This window comes from Balaenoptera physalus, assembly GCF_965194825.1.
Source record: "Balaenoptera physalus genome assembly, chromosome: X".
NCBI classification, from domain to species: domain Eukaryota; kingdom Metazoa; phylum Chordata; class Mammalia; order Artiodactyla; family Balaenopteridae; genus Balaenoptera; species Balaenoptera physalus.
Genome location: NC_138903.1, coordinates 22716803 through 22735066, shown reverse-complemented (window position 1 = coordinate 22735066; position 18264 = coordinate 22716803). Strand labels below are relative to the sequence as shown.

At 38.2% G+C, this 18264-nt stretch overlaps 1 pseudogene across 1 annotated transcript; it reads left to right on the top strand.

Moving 5' to 3' along the window:
- The first annotated feature begins 8371 nt into the window (after positions 1-8371).
- LOC309652714 (large ribosomal subunit protein eL31 pseudogene) lies at positions 8372-11094 on the top strand (annotated as a pseudogene). The gene is made up of 2 exons: positions 8372-8380; positions 10175-11094. The product of its transcript is annotated as a large ribosomal subunit protein eL31 pseudogene (transcript).
- The last annotated feature ends 7170 nt before the right edge of the window (positions 11095-18264 follow it).

The following is an 18264-nucleotide window of genomic DNA, read 5'->3' as shown; positions in this document are numbered from 1 at the left end:
GGATTCTTATATCTGCTCCTGCATTCAATCTGTTGTGACATGCTATTTTAGTTGAAATATATGAAGAAAATACGGCCTCACCCAGATATGTGGTTAGAAAAAAGAGGATTATTTTGAGAATCTTTTCATATAACCGTGGATATTATTTTTTAACACTATATCAAAACTCAACAAATGGTAGTTTCTTAGCAGTTAGTTGCAATGTGAAACCAAAAACCATACTACTAAACTTATTTTTACTGTTACATTAAAATCCATTAGTCTATCTTGCACTTTGAATGGATATTTTGCCCACACATGATTCTATAATATCATGTATCACTCATTTGAAAAACATTGTGTCACTGAGTTATGCAGATTTTCCAAATGTTGACACATTTTATTATACAATATTTAAAAATTACATTTGTTAATATCACCACTAAACTCATCTGAAGAGTCTTTAAGTGTTGGGAAACTATCACCTTAGTGGATAAAAGTTTTCCGAAAATCAAAATCATACTCAAAAGCTCAAATTTTGGGCTTCCCTGGTGGCGCAGTGGTTGGGAATCTGCCTGCCGATGCAGGGGACACGGGTTCGAGCCCTGGTCTGGGAGGATCCCACATGCCGCGGAGCAACTGGGCCCGTGAGCCACAACTACTGAGCCTGAGCGTCTGGAGCCTGTGCTCCGCAACAAGAGGGGCCCCGATGGTGAGAGGCCCGCGCACCGCGCTGAAGAGTGGCCCCCGCTTGCCACAACTAGAGAGAGTCCTCGCACAGAAACGAAGATCCAACACAGCCATAAAATAAATAAATAAATAAATTTAAAAAAAAAAAAAAAGCTCAAATTTTATCATTGGCAACAAATATTGTCAGTCATTTTCCTTGAAGTAACATGTTCAGTTCATTCATTTATGAGAAATGGCCAAATACCCAAGTCTGGGTAGCCATCATTTTTTCTGTCAGTCTTTCGTTCAAGTAAGAACAGTCTTCAGGGAAAAAAAGTTGTTGGTTCAGCTGGCAGCTCAACCAATTGCACCCGTGCTTTTCTTCAAGCCAACCACTGTACCTCGGTATGTAGAAAAAGTGTTTTATGCATTTTTCCCATTGAATCACAGTATAATGAATACGTATGCAATCAAAGGTTGAGACTGAATACACTGCTGTTCTAGAACTCATGATCAATCATCAGCAAACCCCCCTGAATGTTATCTGTACTATAAAAGGGGTGTAAAGGTTGAACAAAGGGAGCTAGAATTGTTACAACATATTGACACGATCCTATAATCTCTTTATAAACCTTTCTGTAAACTTCAAAAATGAGCTTTGTCATCTGGTACTTACACTTTATCCTTGTACCAATTAGGATGTCTTTGACTGCAGGTAAAAATAAACCTTACTCAAAATGATTTAGATAATCAGGAAAAGTTGTCATCTCTCAAACTGAGAAATTTCAAGGTAGGGTATCTTTAGGGTTGGTTAATTCAGGGCTCATGGTCCCAAGATGCATCTAACATTTCCAAGTGACTCACGAATACGTGACAGGTCCAGTATAGACCATTTTTTTAAAAGTCTTTATTGAATTTGTTACAATATTGTTTCTGGTTTATGTTTTGGTTCTTTGGCCAGGAGGCATGTGGGATCTTAGCTTCCCGACCAGGAATTGAACCTGCACCCCCTGCATTGGAAGGCGAAGTCTTAACCACTGGACCACCAGGGAAGTCCCTGGGTCCAGTGTATAATACAATGCTGCCTTTTCCTATGAGTCTCTTTATAAGAAGGAAGAAACCTTTCCCAGAGCCCCTCTAGCAGACCTCATTTCTCATTTCATACCACCTTGCACCGCGCGTCCACACCTACGCCAAATAGCAGATACAAGGAATGGGATCTCCATAAATAACTAAGATTAATCCAAATTTTAAAAAAAGAATGTCTATACATGTATAACTGAGTCACTTTGTTGTACAGCAGAGATTGGCACACCATTGTAAGTCAACTATACTTCAATCAAAAAAATATATATGCAAAATGAACCACCAAAAGCTTAAATAAAAATGCTTCTCTTCTGAATGCCTAAGACCGCTTGAGCCAGCTCACAAATTGGGAGGAGGAGTCATGAGCAACGAACACAGGGGCGCCTCAGTGTGTTTTTCTATTTGATTAAGACTGATTCCTCCCGAAAAACAAATGTGATCGATCTTGAAGATTAATGTTGAATGGTACAACACAATGTATTAAAGAATTTATTGAAATAAAACTAACTTAAAAGGCAAAAAAAAAAAAAAAAAGATTAATCTAAATTTACCCTTGAGCTTTAGGTAAGGCAACCTTCCCTAAGGGATGAATACCTGAATAAAATCAGCTTTCATTCAAGAAAGGAGAAAATGGGGAGGAGGTTTGGGGGTAAATGCCAACCGTGCCCGGCCCACAGCCTCTCTGCTCTCGCCCTCACACATTAAAGGTTGCTGACGGCAAACCCCTGTGACTCCTGACTTGAGGGCTTTTTACTGGACGTGGAGCTATAAACTATGCAGAGGGCAGGCCAGACGTGCCATAGAATTAGTGGCCCAGGAGTAGCGCTCAACCAATGATCCATGGGGAGGTGATGGATAAATATCCAGCTTCCTGGGCACCCATTTGAGGTAACTTTGAGATGCACTGTACATTTCCCAGAATTAACCAGTGGAATAAGCCACGGTGGTAACCACTTAAAATACTGCACTTTTTTTGGCTGCCCTCCTTGCCCTCTGTCATTTCTTCTCTTCCCTTACCAGTGTTTCATGTTATCGTCTTCCAAACTATTTGCAATAGCATTCTTATCTCAGGATATGCTTCTGGGGGAACCCAAACCAGGAAAACAGTCCTTCCCTCAAAAAAATCCACTACAATCAGAAACTCAGAAGCCCTTTTTCAATTCTTTGTTCTCAGAGCCCTTATTACCATTTTTCTCCTGTAAGAGTTCCTGCTTTCTGCCAAATGCTGAAAAAATGAATAAAGAAATACTTACTCTTGTTTAAGCATACACACAAAATATTTTTATTAAGTACATAAAATTAATCATGTTGCCTACTATACCCAGGTACCTTCTCACGAACGACCTCCCCCCAGCCTCCACTCAAAGGACAGCCATTTGTAGCCACACTTTGACCCAAGTATAACCAATCCTTTGGCTGGCAGTGCCCACGTGGTATGAAAAGATAAACAAAGACAATCCAGTTTCCTCTCTTGAAAATTTAAATTAGGAAATACCAATACCAAGAGAATGAGGAATTTCACTGTGTGAAGATGAGCTGGAGTTATGAACAGTTTGTCAGAGCCATAAGGCAGTAAATAGAAATTATTATGGACCGGAAACTATGAGAAAAGCAAAATTATGATGGGTGAAGAAATGATACACAAAGAAGAGGAAAACAGTAAGCAGATAGCATCAGTTCCAAAAGAAGTAGGCAGACTAGGAATACTCGAGTTTTATTAATAGGGTAGCTATGGAATGGAGGAGGCTAGTGAAGCTCTTTCAAGAGTTGTTTCTGCTCCTACCTCTCCTTCCAACAACAATCTCCATGAGGCCGGGCACTGTTACAGCTACTGAACTGAATTTTCATGAGATTCTGTCTCCTTATTGGCCATGTCTGTCCTGATACCAGTTCCCTTTACAGGAAGAAGCTTGAGTTAATGTCTAACAACCAATATTATAATCAAAATGCTTTTTTAAAAAAACAATCACAGAAAAAGCTGGATTGTTTTCAACATACAGTGAGATGTTTAAAATGTGGTTCAAGATGCACAATAATGTGAATTTACTTAACTACTGAACTGTACATTTAAAAATGGTTAAGACGGTAAATTTCTGTCATGTGCTTTTTAGCACAATTTTTTATATATCGCTATAATATAAAGAAAATAAGGAAAAAATGGGACTTGGTACACAGTTATAAAAGAGTTTAAAATAAAGCATCTTGTCATGTGATACACCCACATAATAGTGGTATTCTTCCAGAATAATAGAATGTTACCCCTGAGTTAAGAGTCAAAGAAAAATAACCTGTTATTCTACTCTTAACCCCACACCCAAATTGAGGATTTGAGAAGATTAAAAGTAGTTAGATAGAGGAATTTTGGAAAAATAAATTGATTTGCTGTGATGGCTTTTCCCAAACCTAGGGAAAGAAGTATACTGAGACCACCTGAAAAGTTTCACCTACTTGTCTCACAGGTGCAAAAACAACCGGGTAAGAGTCAGACTCCTCTGTAAGTAATGCTAGGGTCCAGCACCTGGCTAGTGCACTGCTTTAAAACAGGAATAGAAGAAAGGTCACTTCATTGGGGGTCATGTGCATTCCTAGAATAACTTGGGAGAAACATGTAGTCTACACATGAGCAGGTTAATGTAGCTGCATCACCTGTCTTGTCCAAGAGAGTCCACTGAAGGAACAAATAGAAGCTGAAAGTGCCAGCAGATGACTAGATGTTAAGGAAGGAGTTAGTAACCAGCCAGCCAGCCAGCCAGCCAATGGCAATCAGAGATGCATTTGCCCTCTCAAAGGAACTAAAAGTGAGAGTGAGAGACCCCCAGCGATGAGAGGAAGAGAGGCAAAGGGCCCCAGGGTCTCTGATGAACCCATAAAGGTGCCCCTAAAAGACTCAGCCTTAAACACCTGCCAGATCTGCAGAGTACGGATGCTAGATCACCAAACAATGGCAGGCAAGCAAGAATATTCTTGTCCTCTTTAACCTCTGCCTCTTCTAGCTCTAAACGTAGAGGGGGGTCTGAAATTTCTTTGGAGGAAGAGGGATTAACACGCAAGAGAAAAAGAAAGGACAAACCAACCAGAGTCCCCACCCAGCCACCCACTGGCAACCAGCCTGCAGCAAGCAAAGCAGAAGAAAACAGAAGCTTTACCTTCCAATGGAATGTAATATTTTGACAGGACAATTACCGATGATAGGTTGTTTTATTACCTAAAAGTGGACACCAAAATCACGGGACTTGGGCTTCCCTGGTGGTGCAGTAGTTAAGAATCCACCTGCCAATGCAGGGGACACGGGTTCGAGCCCTGGTCCGGGAAGATCCCACATACCACGGAGCAACTAAGCCCATGTGCCACAACTACTGAGCCTGCGCTCTAGAGCCCGCGAGCCACAACTACTGAGCCCGTGTGCCACAACTACTAAGCCTGCGCTCTAGAGCCCATGCTCCGCAACAAGAGGAGCCACCGCAATGAGAAGCTCGCACACCGCAACAAAGAGTAGCCTCCGCTCACCACAACTAGAGAAAGCCCGCGCACAGCAACGAAGACCCAACACAGCTAAAAATAAATAAATAAATACATAAAATTTAAAAAAAAAAAATCATGGGACTTCCCTTAAATTTTATCAAAGGCTAATGAAAGAACCAGCCCCCCAGAAAAAAGTTAAAGAGATACTGGGAGACAAAAATAAAGTTGCTTTATAATTACACCCCATGAACCCTGCTTATTCAATGGAAAGGTTACAGATATTTCATTTTAGGAAACAGGCTGGATAAAAGTAAAAAAGGCTCAGTCTGATCATATAAACCTTACATTTTAAAAATAACCAAGGAAAATACCACAAACTTTTATTTGAATAGGGACAATATTTTTGAGTACAAGCAAAGGTACAAGCAAAATAAAACAGACGAAGTATGACAATGTATCTTGAGTTGATATCTAAATAGTTCAAGCAACTGGAGAGCATTAGAACATCACACATTTTTCTATGCAGAAAATGTTGTAAATTTCTATTTTCCAAATTGCAGACCTATTACTTTGCAATATATACCATCAAAATTGAAGGCCTAGGCCCATTCTCTTCTCAATACTCTTTAAGTTTGGGTATCTCTTTCTAACATGTATAATGAAGCAGATACAGATTTTAAGCATAACAATAAAAATATTAATAAGAATAGTTATAATTTATTGAGCATTCACTCCGCATCATGCTTGGTGCTGTAAGACTGACATAATCATCTTATCTGACCTTCAAAGTGCTATTGTAGGTAGGTAATTGCTATTGTTATTGCCATTCTTGCAGATAAAGACATTGAGGCAGAGAAAAGTGAGGTAATTTGTCCAAGACCACGGAATTAATAAGTGCCAGAGCCAAACCCAGGACCTTCACTGCTATAGTGTTTTACGCTGCTGAGAAAACATTCAGAACAATGAGAGGTGTTTTAGAGTACTGATCAGTCACCAGGCTTTGATTTCTGACCTTGCAGGGGTCCCAGGCTCCTTTAACACCTATGCCATTGGGACACTCGCAGTGGGTATGTTTTCTCCTGACAGACAAAAATCCCAGTTTCACGTGGGCCTGCCAGTGAACTCACCTTAAGTGCTTAATCCTCTCAGCTCCCAGCTACGTCCCTTTAATAAGTCCTAAAATGATTAAAATAAATCCTCTTTACCACTCCCATCAGCAACAAAATTATTAACAACTGAATATGATTTCCATATGTTCCTGGTTTGCCTGGAGACAGAATTCAGGAATCTATTAAAATTACTTCTGGCCATCAAGCAGAAAAACAAACATGCTTTCTATAATTCCTTCTTAATAGCACTGGACAAATTTACCAAGCACCATGACCTGCAAACAACTACACAGTTCTCCCCAGTGACAGCATGCTGGCACTATTCATTCTGCTTTAAAAATAAATAAATAAAAAATAAAACGCATCTTCCTCATTACAACCTTGACGTTTTCTACATTGGTAGATTCTAACATTTTGTTTGTAAATGATCCCTCATACCTGTGGAAACTGTGTGAGGCTTGTGCTGCTTCTATAAATAAATAATATATTCTTCATTATAGCAAGGAAATAACATACCAAAACCATATAATCATTCCTATATACATATTATCTTCAGAATACATTTTTGCTTCAACTGAGATTTTTGTCAGAAAATCCAATTGGGTGATGTGATTGGCTGCATCTTAATACACTGAGGGTCACAGGGAGAAGCTTTCACTTCTCCCCTTGCTTCTGGGTCCCAGGGTGCCCCTGACGGAGGTCACAGCCTGCCCTCCTTCCCCATGTTTCTCAGTCCTGTGCTTTTTTTCCTTATCATCATCCTTCCCTGCTTCTCTTCATTTTCGTGTCCTCATTAACTTCACTGTCCTCATCAGATGACTCAGAGTGATCACAGAGGGATGATTGGTAAATGAATTGCATTAGCAATCAGTTTACTTGAGGCTGACCCTGCCCCCTTATAGGTGTGAATTAGGGAATTATAGAGTCAAGGTAATGGAGGTTGGGGGGACAGGGAGAGCGGGAAGGAGAGAAAAGGGAGGGAGGGAGGGGGAGGGAATGTGACATCTCAGATATTTGTAGCAATACACTTAGAAGAGATGTTATATGATAAATGTGTTATGTTATGCCATTCTCACCGTGATAATAGATCTTTGGAAAATCAAAAAAAATACATATATATATATACACATATATATATATACACACACATACACACACACACACACACACACATATATATATATATATATATATATATATATATATATATATATATAATGTTTTAGATGAAAGCCTGGAAGAGTTTTAGGAAGAGAATCTGGAGTTTCTCCTTGATTCTTCTACTCATAATTTTTTTCCGCAAATAATTCCATCTCAGTTGGTACAGGGTGGAGAGTGGAGAGTGGGAAAAAAAAACACAAACATATCTGGCCTTTATTTAATGTGGGTGTAGTTTTGAAATTCAGGCTGTCTGTCCAATAGGATTGGATTACCTACCAAATGTGCTGGAGTATCTAAAACACTTCTTTAAATCCCTGAGGCACTTCTGGCTTGCCAACCATATGTTGAACCACAAATATTTACATCAATGTGATTCAGAAAAAAAATGACTTGAAACAGAGATTTTTCCCTACAGATAAAGTGGACTAAAGATTCTTGCACCAGGTTGGTGAAAGGTGTGTGTTATGGACTGATCTGTGTCCTCCCGAAATTCATATGCTGAAGTCCTAACCCCCAGTTAGGACCTCAGAATGTGACAGGATTTGGAGACAGAGCCTTGAAAGAGGTGATTAAGGTAAAATGATACGGCTAATATGATTGATGTCCTTATAAGAAGAAATTAGGACACAGACAAGCACCGAAGAACACCAAGTGAAGACTCAGTGAGAAGACAGCCATCTACAGACCAAGGAGAGAGGCCTCAGCAGAAATGAACCCTACCAGTATCTTGATCTGCAACTTCTAGCCTCCAGAACTGTGGGAAAACACATTTCTGTTGTTTAAGCCACCCAGACTGTGATACTTTGATATGGCAGCCTGAACCGACTAGCACAGTGTGCCATACAGATCCCAATCTTCATCCAAGTTCCAAAAGATCAAAAGTCAGAGATTGGAATTGTTTAACCATGGATATGGTAAGGATATGAAGGGAACTCTGAAATTATGATAGGTAAATGGGGCAAAAGGGTAAATTAAGGCAAAAATACCATGTTTTACTATGCCTTACCAACTTTCAAAATGGGCTGTGACTTACAGGTTGGGGCCAACAATATTACGAACATTAGAGACCAAGAAAGACAGAAAGGATAGCCTTTTTGTAATTTTCATGTATTTTTCTACAACACAGAACATGAATTCTGGGATTCCTTTGGGATTTGGGGGACAAGAAGGATAGACAAAACATGCAGATGTCCACAGGCAAATAAAACTGCCTGGTCTTATGCCATGGCCTTCCTGTTTCATATTGAATAGATGCCTTCATAAAGAGCAAATGTAGTGGGAATTCCCTGGCGGTCCAGTGGTTAGGACTACAGGCTTTCACTGCTGAGGGCCCGAGTTCAATCCCTGGTCGGGGAACTAAGATCCCACAAGTCGTGTGGCCAAAAATAAGTAAATAAATAAACATAAAGGTATTTAAATACAATTTTAAAAAAAGAGCAAATGTGGTGCTCGATAAGCCACTGAAAACTGAGAGGAAGTAAGGAACAAAACTCTCATCAAAATATCTGCCTTTCAGTCAAAGAAAGCATAATGCGTTATCTCCCAAATTATATGAGGATGTTTCAAAGTTCAGTTAGAACTTTTCCATTTGGATACAGGAATCTTATTATACTTAAGAATCAGCTTTACCAATTACAACCACCGTCGTTTTTTACTACTTATATTAACACATTTTACTGAATTAGCTGTACTTTTGACTTGACAATGTGTTTCACTACAGAAGTCAAAGGCCCATGTGTATGTGTGTATGTGTGATTGCACCTGTTGAAGTGAAAAAGACACCCACAGGAGTTTAGACATTGTGCAAAATAAAAATGATGTATTTGGAAGAATGTGTAACTGTCTCTAAATGAAATTTTAGGAATTTTCAACAGGGAACAAAGACAAAACAGCTATCCTAAACACTCAGTGTTTTCTTGAAGTTTTCTTTTTCTTTTCACTTTTTTTCTCCAGGCAGCTTATCTCTATTTTAAGCTCTTGGCCTCCATTGATCTTTACAGATTCTTAACCTTCTGTAACCACACTTTATTCTCTAGAGGGGGATTTGTCTACAGGCCTCATTTCTATGATTCTGCTGTTATTAGCCTAATAAGTATTCTCTTTCACACTCGTTGCAAAGTGGTTTTCTAACAGCACAAAAAAATAAATGAATAAATAAAAAAATGTGACTTCATTTGCTGCACACAAGATTTGTACTTAAAAATAAGCAGCAGTTTTTCTTTTCTATGCTAGTAAGAAATCTGCAAATCCACCAGGTCAAAATAACCAGCACATGCAAAATGCCTGTTACTTACCACCAATTTTATTTTTAAGAGACATTTGAATAGTTGGAAGAATTGTCAGTCTGTACATTTTCCTTTGATTACAGAGGAGACAGCCTGCCATTGTACCAGAAATAGTTAATATTATAACACTAGGCAGCTCAGAAACATACAACTCCTTCCGCTTTCCAACTTGTATTTATTTGAAAAAGGTCTAGGCCGTGTAGTTTATGCCAAATTCTTTAAGAAGGTGTTGTATGCTTAAAGCCTACCTTTCATTAGAATCTTAGATTAAGATCTTAGCAATTGTAACACTTATTTTTCGCTAGGAAATGTTTCTTATGTGACTTCTACAAATACATTACTTAGGTTTTTACTGGTATCTAATATATACATATGTGCCCACCACTGTTGTAGGACATGCAGGAAATATGAAAAACACCTAAGCACTTCCAACCTGGGCCCAGCAGAAGAGCTCTTGCAAAGAAGAGGGGCGAGAAGCAGAAGGACCATCCTGCCATCAATGAGGTAGCTACCACAGAATACACTATCAACATTCACAAGTGCATCTAGGGAGTGGGCTTCAAGAAGCTTGCCCCTTGGACACTCAAAAGGATCCAGAAATTTGCCATGAAGGAGGTGGGAACTTCAGACGTACACAATGACACCAGGCTTAGTAAAGCTATCTGGGCCAAAGGAATAAGCAATGTTCCACACTGTATCCATGTGCAATTGTCCAGGAAAGTTAATGAGGATGAAGATTCACCAAATAAACTCTATATGTTGGTTAGATATGTACCTGTCACTACTTTCAAAAATCTACAGACAAAATGTGGATGAGAACTAACCGCTGTCAAATAACATTATAAAACCTCAAAAACACACACACATATAAGATATGGTTTCCATATTAAGTAGCTTAAAATTTAACTTAAGAGAAGATTAAGAAACATAAACAACCCAAGACTAAATTCAACTAAATCCTAAAGATAAGTTCTGAAGAGAGAAACTTGAGTGAGAATGGAAATAGACAATGAAAAGCTCAGAAAGGAGGTTAATGTAATCTAATCTTTGGATCAACTGACCAATTGCTTTCTCTCAGAGAACATTATAATTGGCATTTTGTAAATTCATGAACTGTCATTCTCATCCATACTTCCATTATTTACACTTCATTGGAAATAGTTGGAAAAAAATTAATTTATTGAGCACATACTATGTGCCAAGAATTATGTAAACTCTTTTACACAGATTTTCTCATTTAATCCTCAAAATAACACTACAAGTTATGTTATATTGCCATCTCATAAATTAAATAAAAATTTTAAACTGGTAGTTAAACCAGTTTAGGTCCCCACTAAAAGGAACCAGGGGGGCTTCCCTGGTGGTGCAGTGGTTGAGAATCCGCCTGCCAATGCAGGGGACACAGGTTCAAGCCCTGGTCTGGGAAGATCCCACATGCCGCGGAGCAACTGGGCCCGTGAGCCACAACTACTGAGCCTGCGCGTCTGGAGCCTGTGCTCTGCAACAAGAGAGGCCGCGATAGTGAGAGGCCCGCGCACCGCGATGAAGAGTGGCCCCCGCTCGCCGCAACTGGAGAAAGCCCTCGCACAGAAACGAAGACCCAACACAGCCAAAAATAAATAAATAAATAAATAAATTTATTTAAAAAAAAAATCTATTAAAAAAAAAAAGGAACCAGGGTTCTTGGAAGAAATGGTTGATCTGGAGTTGGGGAAGGTAAAGTACGAAGTGTACCTGGAATATTTTGTGGGGCAAGAAAGTAAGGAAGCAAGACAACAGAAACAAGAAGAACTACAATCCTGCAGCCTGTGGAACGAAAACCACATTCACAGAAAGACAGACAAAATGAAAAGGCAGGGCTTCCATGGTGGTGCAGTGGTTGAGAATCTGCCTGCCAATGCAGGGGACACGGGTTCGAGACCTCGTCTGGGAAGATCCCACATGCCACGGAGCAACTAGGCCCGTGAGCCACAATTACTGAGCCTGCGCATCTGGAGCCTGTGCTCCGCAACAAGAGAGGCCGAAATAATGAGAGGCCCATGCACCGCGATGAAGAGTGGCCCCCACTTGCCGCAACCAGAGAAAGCCCTCGCACAGAAACGAAGACCCAACATAGCCATAAATAAAATAAATAAATACATAAATAAATAAACCCTAAGTTTAAAAAAAAAAAAAAAAAGAAAAGGCAGAGGACCGTGTATCAGATGAAGGAACAAGATAAAACGCCACAAAAACAACTAAATGAGGTGAAGACAGGCAACCTTCCAGAAAAAGAATTCAGAATGATAGTGAAGATGATCCTGGACCTTGGGAAAAGAATGGAGGCAAAGATCAAGAAGATGCAAGAAATGTTTAACAAAGACCTAGAAGAATTAAAGAACAAACAAACAGAGATGAAGAATACAATAACTGAAATGAAAAATACACTACAAGGAATCAATAGCAGAATAACTGTTGTAGAAGAACGGATAAGTGACCTGGAACACAGAATGGTGGAATTCACGGCCGTGGAACAGAATAAAGAAAAAAGAATGAGAATGAAAAGAAATGAAGACAGCCTAAGAGACCTTTGGGACAACATGAAACACAACAACATTCACATTATAGGGGTCCCAGAAGGAGAAGAGAGGGAGAAAGGACCCAAGAAAATATTTGAAGAGATTATAGTCGAAAACTTCCCTAACATGGGAAACGAAACACCCACCCAAGTCCAGGAAGCAGAAAGTCCCAGGCAGGATAAACCCAAGGAGAAACATGCCGAGACACAGAGTAATCAAATGGACAAAAATTAAAGACAAAGAAAAATTACTGAAAGCAACAAGGGAAAAACGACAAATAATATACAAGGGAACTCCCCTAAGGTTAACAGCTGATTTCTCAGCAGAAACTCTACAAGCCAGAAGGGAGTGGCACGATATATTTAAAGTGATGAAAGGGAAGAACCTACAACCAAGATTACTCTACCCGGCAAGGATCTCATTCAGATTCGATGGAGAAATCAAAAGCTTTATAGACAAGCAAAAGCTAAGAGAATTCAGCACCACCAAACCAGCTCTACAACAAATGCTAAAGGAACTTCTCTAAGTGGGAAACACAACAGAAGAAAAGGACCTACAAAAACAAACCCAAAACAATTAAGAAAATGGTCATAGGAACATACATATTGATAAACACCTTAAATGTGAATGGATTAAATGCTACAACCAAAAGACACAGGCTCGCTGAATGGATACAAAAACAAGACCCATATATATGCTGTCTACAAGAGACCCACTGCAGACCTAGGGACATGTACAGACTGAAAGTGAGGGGATGGAAAAAGATATTCCATGCAAATGGAAATCAAAAGAAAGCTGGAGTAGCAATACTCGTATCAGATAAAATAGACTTTAAAATAAAGAATGTTACAAGAGACAAAGAAGGAACTACATAATGATCAAGGGATCAATCCAAGAAGAAGATATAACAATTATAAATATATACACAACCAACACAGGAGCACCTCAATACATAAGGCAAATGCTAACAGCTATAAAAGAGGAAATCGACAATAACAAAATAATAGTGGGGGACTTTATCACCTCACTTACACCAATGGACAGGTCATCCAGACAGAAAACTAATAAGGAAACACAAGCTTTAAATGACACAATAGACCAGACAGATTTAATTGATATTTATAGGACATTCCATATGAAAACAGCAGATTACACTTTATTCGCAAGTGCACACAGAACATTCTCCAGGACAGATCACATCTTGGGTCACAAATCAAGCCTCGATAAATTTAAGAAAATTGAAATCATTATCAAGCATCTTTTCTGACCACAACGTTATGAGATTAGAAATAAATTACAGGGGAAAAAAACGTAAAAACCACAAACACATGGAGGCTAAACAATACGTTACTAAATAACCAAGAGATCACTGAAGAAATCAAAGAGGAAATCAAAAAATTCCTAGAGACAAATGACAATGAAAACATGACGATCCAAAACCTATGGGATGCAGCAAAAGCAGTTCTAAGAGGGAAGTTTATAGCAATACAATCCTACCTCAAGAAGTAAGAAAAATCTCAAATAAACAATCTAACCTTACACCTAAAGGAACTAGAGAAAGAAGAACAAACAAAACCCAAAGTTAGCAGAAGAAAAGAAATCATAAAGATCAGAGCAGAAATAAATGAACTAAAAACAAAGAAAACAATAGGAAAGATCAATAAAACTAAAAGCTGGTTCTTTGAGAAGATAAACAAAATAGATAAACCATTAGCCAGACTCATCAAGTAAAAGAGGGAGAGGACTCAAATCAATAAAATTAGATGTGAAAAAGGAGAAGTGACAACAGACACCACGGAAATACAAAGCATCATACGAGACTACTTACAAGCAACTCTATGTCAATAAAATGGACAACCTGGAAGAAATGGATAAATTCTTAGAAAGGTATAACCTTCCAAGACTGAACCAGGAAGAAATAGAAAATATGAACAGTCCAATCACAAGTAATGAAACTGAAACTGTGATAAAAATTTTCCAACAAACAAAAGTCCAGGACCAGATGGCTTCACAGGTGAATTCTATCAAACATTTAGAGAAGAACTAACACCCATCCTTCTCAAACTCTTCGAAAAAATTGCAGAGGAAGGAACATTCCCAAACTCATTCTACGAGGCCACCATCACCCTGATACCAAAACCAGACAAAGATACTACAAAAAAAGAAAATTACAGACCAATATCACTGATGAATATAGATGCAAAAATACTCAACAAAGTACTAGCAAACAGAATCCAACAACACATTAAAAGGATCATACACCATGATCAAGTGGGATTTATCCCAGGGATGCAAGGATTCTTCAATATACGCAAATCAATCAATGTGATACACCATATTAACAAATTGAAGAAGAAAAACCATATGATCATCTCAATAGATGCAGAAAAAGCTATTGACAAAATTCAACACCCATTTATGATAAAAACTCTCCAGAAAGTGGGCATAGAGGGAACCTACCTCAACATAATAAAGGCCATATATGACAAACCCACAGCAAACATCATTCTCAATGGCAAAAAACTGAAAGCATTTCCTCTAAGATCAGGAACGAGACAAGGATGTCCACTCTCACCACTATTATTCAACATAGTTCTGGAAGTCTTAGCCACGGCAATCAGAGAAGAAAAAGAAATAAAAGGAATACAAATTGGAAAAGAAGAAGTAAAACTGTCACTGTTTGCAGATGACATGATATTATACATAGAGAATCCTAAAACTGCCACCAGAAAACTGCTAGAGCTAATTAATGAATATGGTAAAGTTGCAGGATACAAAATTAATGCACAGAAATCTCTTGCATTCCTATAAACTAATGATGAAAAATCTGAAAGAGAAATTATGGAAACACTCCCATTTACCACTGCAACAAAAAGAATAAAATACCTAGGAATAAACCTACCTAGGGAGACAAAAGACCTGTATGCAGAAAACTATAAGACATTGATGAAAGAAATTAAAGATGATACCAACAGATGGAGAGATATACCATGTTCTTGGATTGGAAGAATCAACATTGTGAAAATGACTATACTACCCAAAGCAATCTACAGATTCAATGCAATCCCTATGCATTACCAATGGCATTTTTTACGGAACTAGAACAAATCATCTTAAAATTTGTATGGAGACACAAAAGACCCCGAATAGCCAAAGCAGTCTTGAGGGAAAAAAACGGAGCTGGAGGAATCAGACTCCCTGACTTCAGACTATACTACAAAGCTACAGTAATCAAGACAATATGGTACTGGCACAAAAACAGAAACACAGATCAATGGATGAGCACAGAAAGCCCAGAGATAAACCCACGCACCGATGGTCAACTAATCTATGACAAAGGAGGCAAAGATATACAATGGAGAAAAGACAGTCTCTTCAATAAGTGGTGCTGGGAAAACTGGACAGCTACATGTAAAAGAATGCAATTAGAATACTCCCTAACACCATACACAAAAATAAACTCAAAATGGATTCGAGACCTAAATGTAAGACCGGACACTATAAAACTCTTAGAGGAAAACATAGGAAGAACACTCTTTGACATAAATCACAGCAAGATCTTTTTTGATCCACCTCCTAGAGTAATGGAAATAAAAACAAAAATAAACAAATGGGACCTAATGAAACTTCAAAGCTTTTGCACAGCAAAGGAAACCATAAACAAGACAAAAAGACAACCCTCAGAATGGGAGAAAATATTTGCAAACGAATCAACGGACAAAGGATTAATCTCCAAAATATATAAACAGCTCATTCAGCTCAATATTAAAGAAACAAACACCTCAATCCAAAAATGGGCAGAAGACCTAAATAGACATTTCTCCAAAGAAGACATACAGACGGCCACGAAGCACATGAAAAGATGCTCAACATCACTAATTATTAGAGAAATGCAAATCAAAACTACAATGAGGTATCACCTCACACCAGTTAGAATGGGCATCATCAGAAAATCTACAAACAACAAATGCTGGAGAGGGTGTGGAGAAAAGGGAACCCTCTTGCACTGTTGGTGGGAATGTAAATTGATACAGCCACTATGGAGAACAATATGGAGGTTCCTTAAAACACTGAAAATAGAATTACCATATGACCCAGCAATCCCACTACTGGGCATATACCCAGAGAAAACCGTAATTCAAAAAGACACATGCACCCGAATGTTCATTGCAGCACTATTTACAATAGCCAGGTCATGGAAGCAACCTAAATGCCCATCAACAGACGAATGGATAAAGAAGTTGTGGTACATATATACAATGGAATATTACTCAGCCATAAAAAGGAACGAAATTGAGTCATTTGTTGAGACGTGGATGGATCTAGAGACTGTCATACAGAGTGAAGTAAGTCAGAAAGAGAAAAACAAATATCGTATATTAACGCATGTATGTGGAACCTAGAAAAATGGTACAGATGAGCCAGTTTGCAGGGCAGAGGTTGAGACACAAATGTAGAGAACGGACATATGGACACCAAGGGGGGAAAACTGCGGTGGGGTGGGGATGGTGTTGTGCTGAATTGGGCTATTGGGATTGACATGTATACACAGATGTGTATAAAATTGATGCCTAATAAGAACCTGCAGTATTAAAAAACAAACAAACAAAACAACTAATTCTAAACTTTCATTGGTTTATTTGTATGGAAATATGTTAATATAAATGTTTCAGACATTACATGAAATTTCTAAAAATCTTATATGTTCTGGTATAATGTTATAAGTCATAATCCTAGTTATTACCTTAAAATGTATATCTCAGAAATAACTAATTTTCTTGTCAACTGCATTATTATGAACTTTCATCAAATTTTTAACTGTGGTCATTTTTAAGTCTTTTGTCATTTACAGACAGTTCTGTGTGTACTCTGATGCTATTGCAAATATGTTCCTATAAAAGGGTTTCATCTTTAAGAAATTCATGGAAAAGACTCTGAGAAGTACAGGTTTCTGGTAACTGACTGTACTGCTGAACTGAATGAATAAGCAGAACTGAATATTCAGAACTCTAATGAAAAACTGATGAACTCATAAAAGTGCTAACAAAAGATCAAGATGAAAAAAAATAATTAATTACATGGGACTGAGTGAACTGATGAGGATGAGTATAATTTTTGTGACTTTCTGTCTGAATTAAAAAAAAAAGAATCCAACAAGGACTCAGAGGCAAAGAATATAGAAATCAATTTTCACTGCAAAGTAAAGGAGCTGTTACAGTGGAGGATTACTGGACTGAATGTCAATATTATGACATAGTATGAGTGTGTTTCATGTTTGGTAATTGCAATCATTGTTGCTCTTGTTGTGGTCATCCATGTACAATGCTTGGTGTCAGTCTATTTATCTCTTGTAAAAATAAAATATAGTGTGTGTGTGTGAAAAAAAAACAAACAAAAACAAACAAACAAACAAAAAAACCATATGATTATCTCAATAGATGCAGAAAAAGCTTTTGACAAAATTCAACACCCATTTATGATAAATACTCTCCAGGATGTGGGCATAGAGGGACCTACCTGAACATAATAAAGGCCATATACGACAAACCCACAGCAAACATCATTCTCAATGGTGAAAAACTGAAAGCATTACCTCTAAGATCAGGAACAAGACAAGGATGTCCACTCTCACCACTATTATTCAACATAGTTTTGGAAGTCCTAGCCATGGCAATCAGAGAAGAAATAAAAGGAATACAAATTGGAAAAGAAGAAGTAACACTGTCACTGTTTGCAGATGATATGATACTATACATAGAAAATCCTAAAGATGCCACCAGAAAACTACTAGAGCTAGTCAATGAATTTGGTAAAGTTGCAGGATACAAAATTAATGCACAGAAATCTCTTGCATTCCTATACACTAACAACGAAAGATCAGAAAGAGAAATTAAGGAAACAATCCCATTCACCACTGCAACAAAAAGAATAAAATATCTAGGCATAAACCTACCT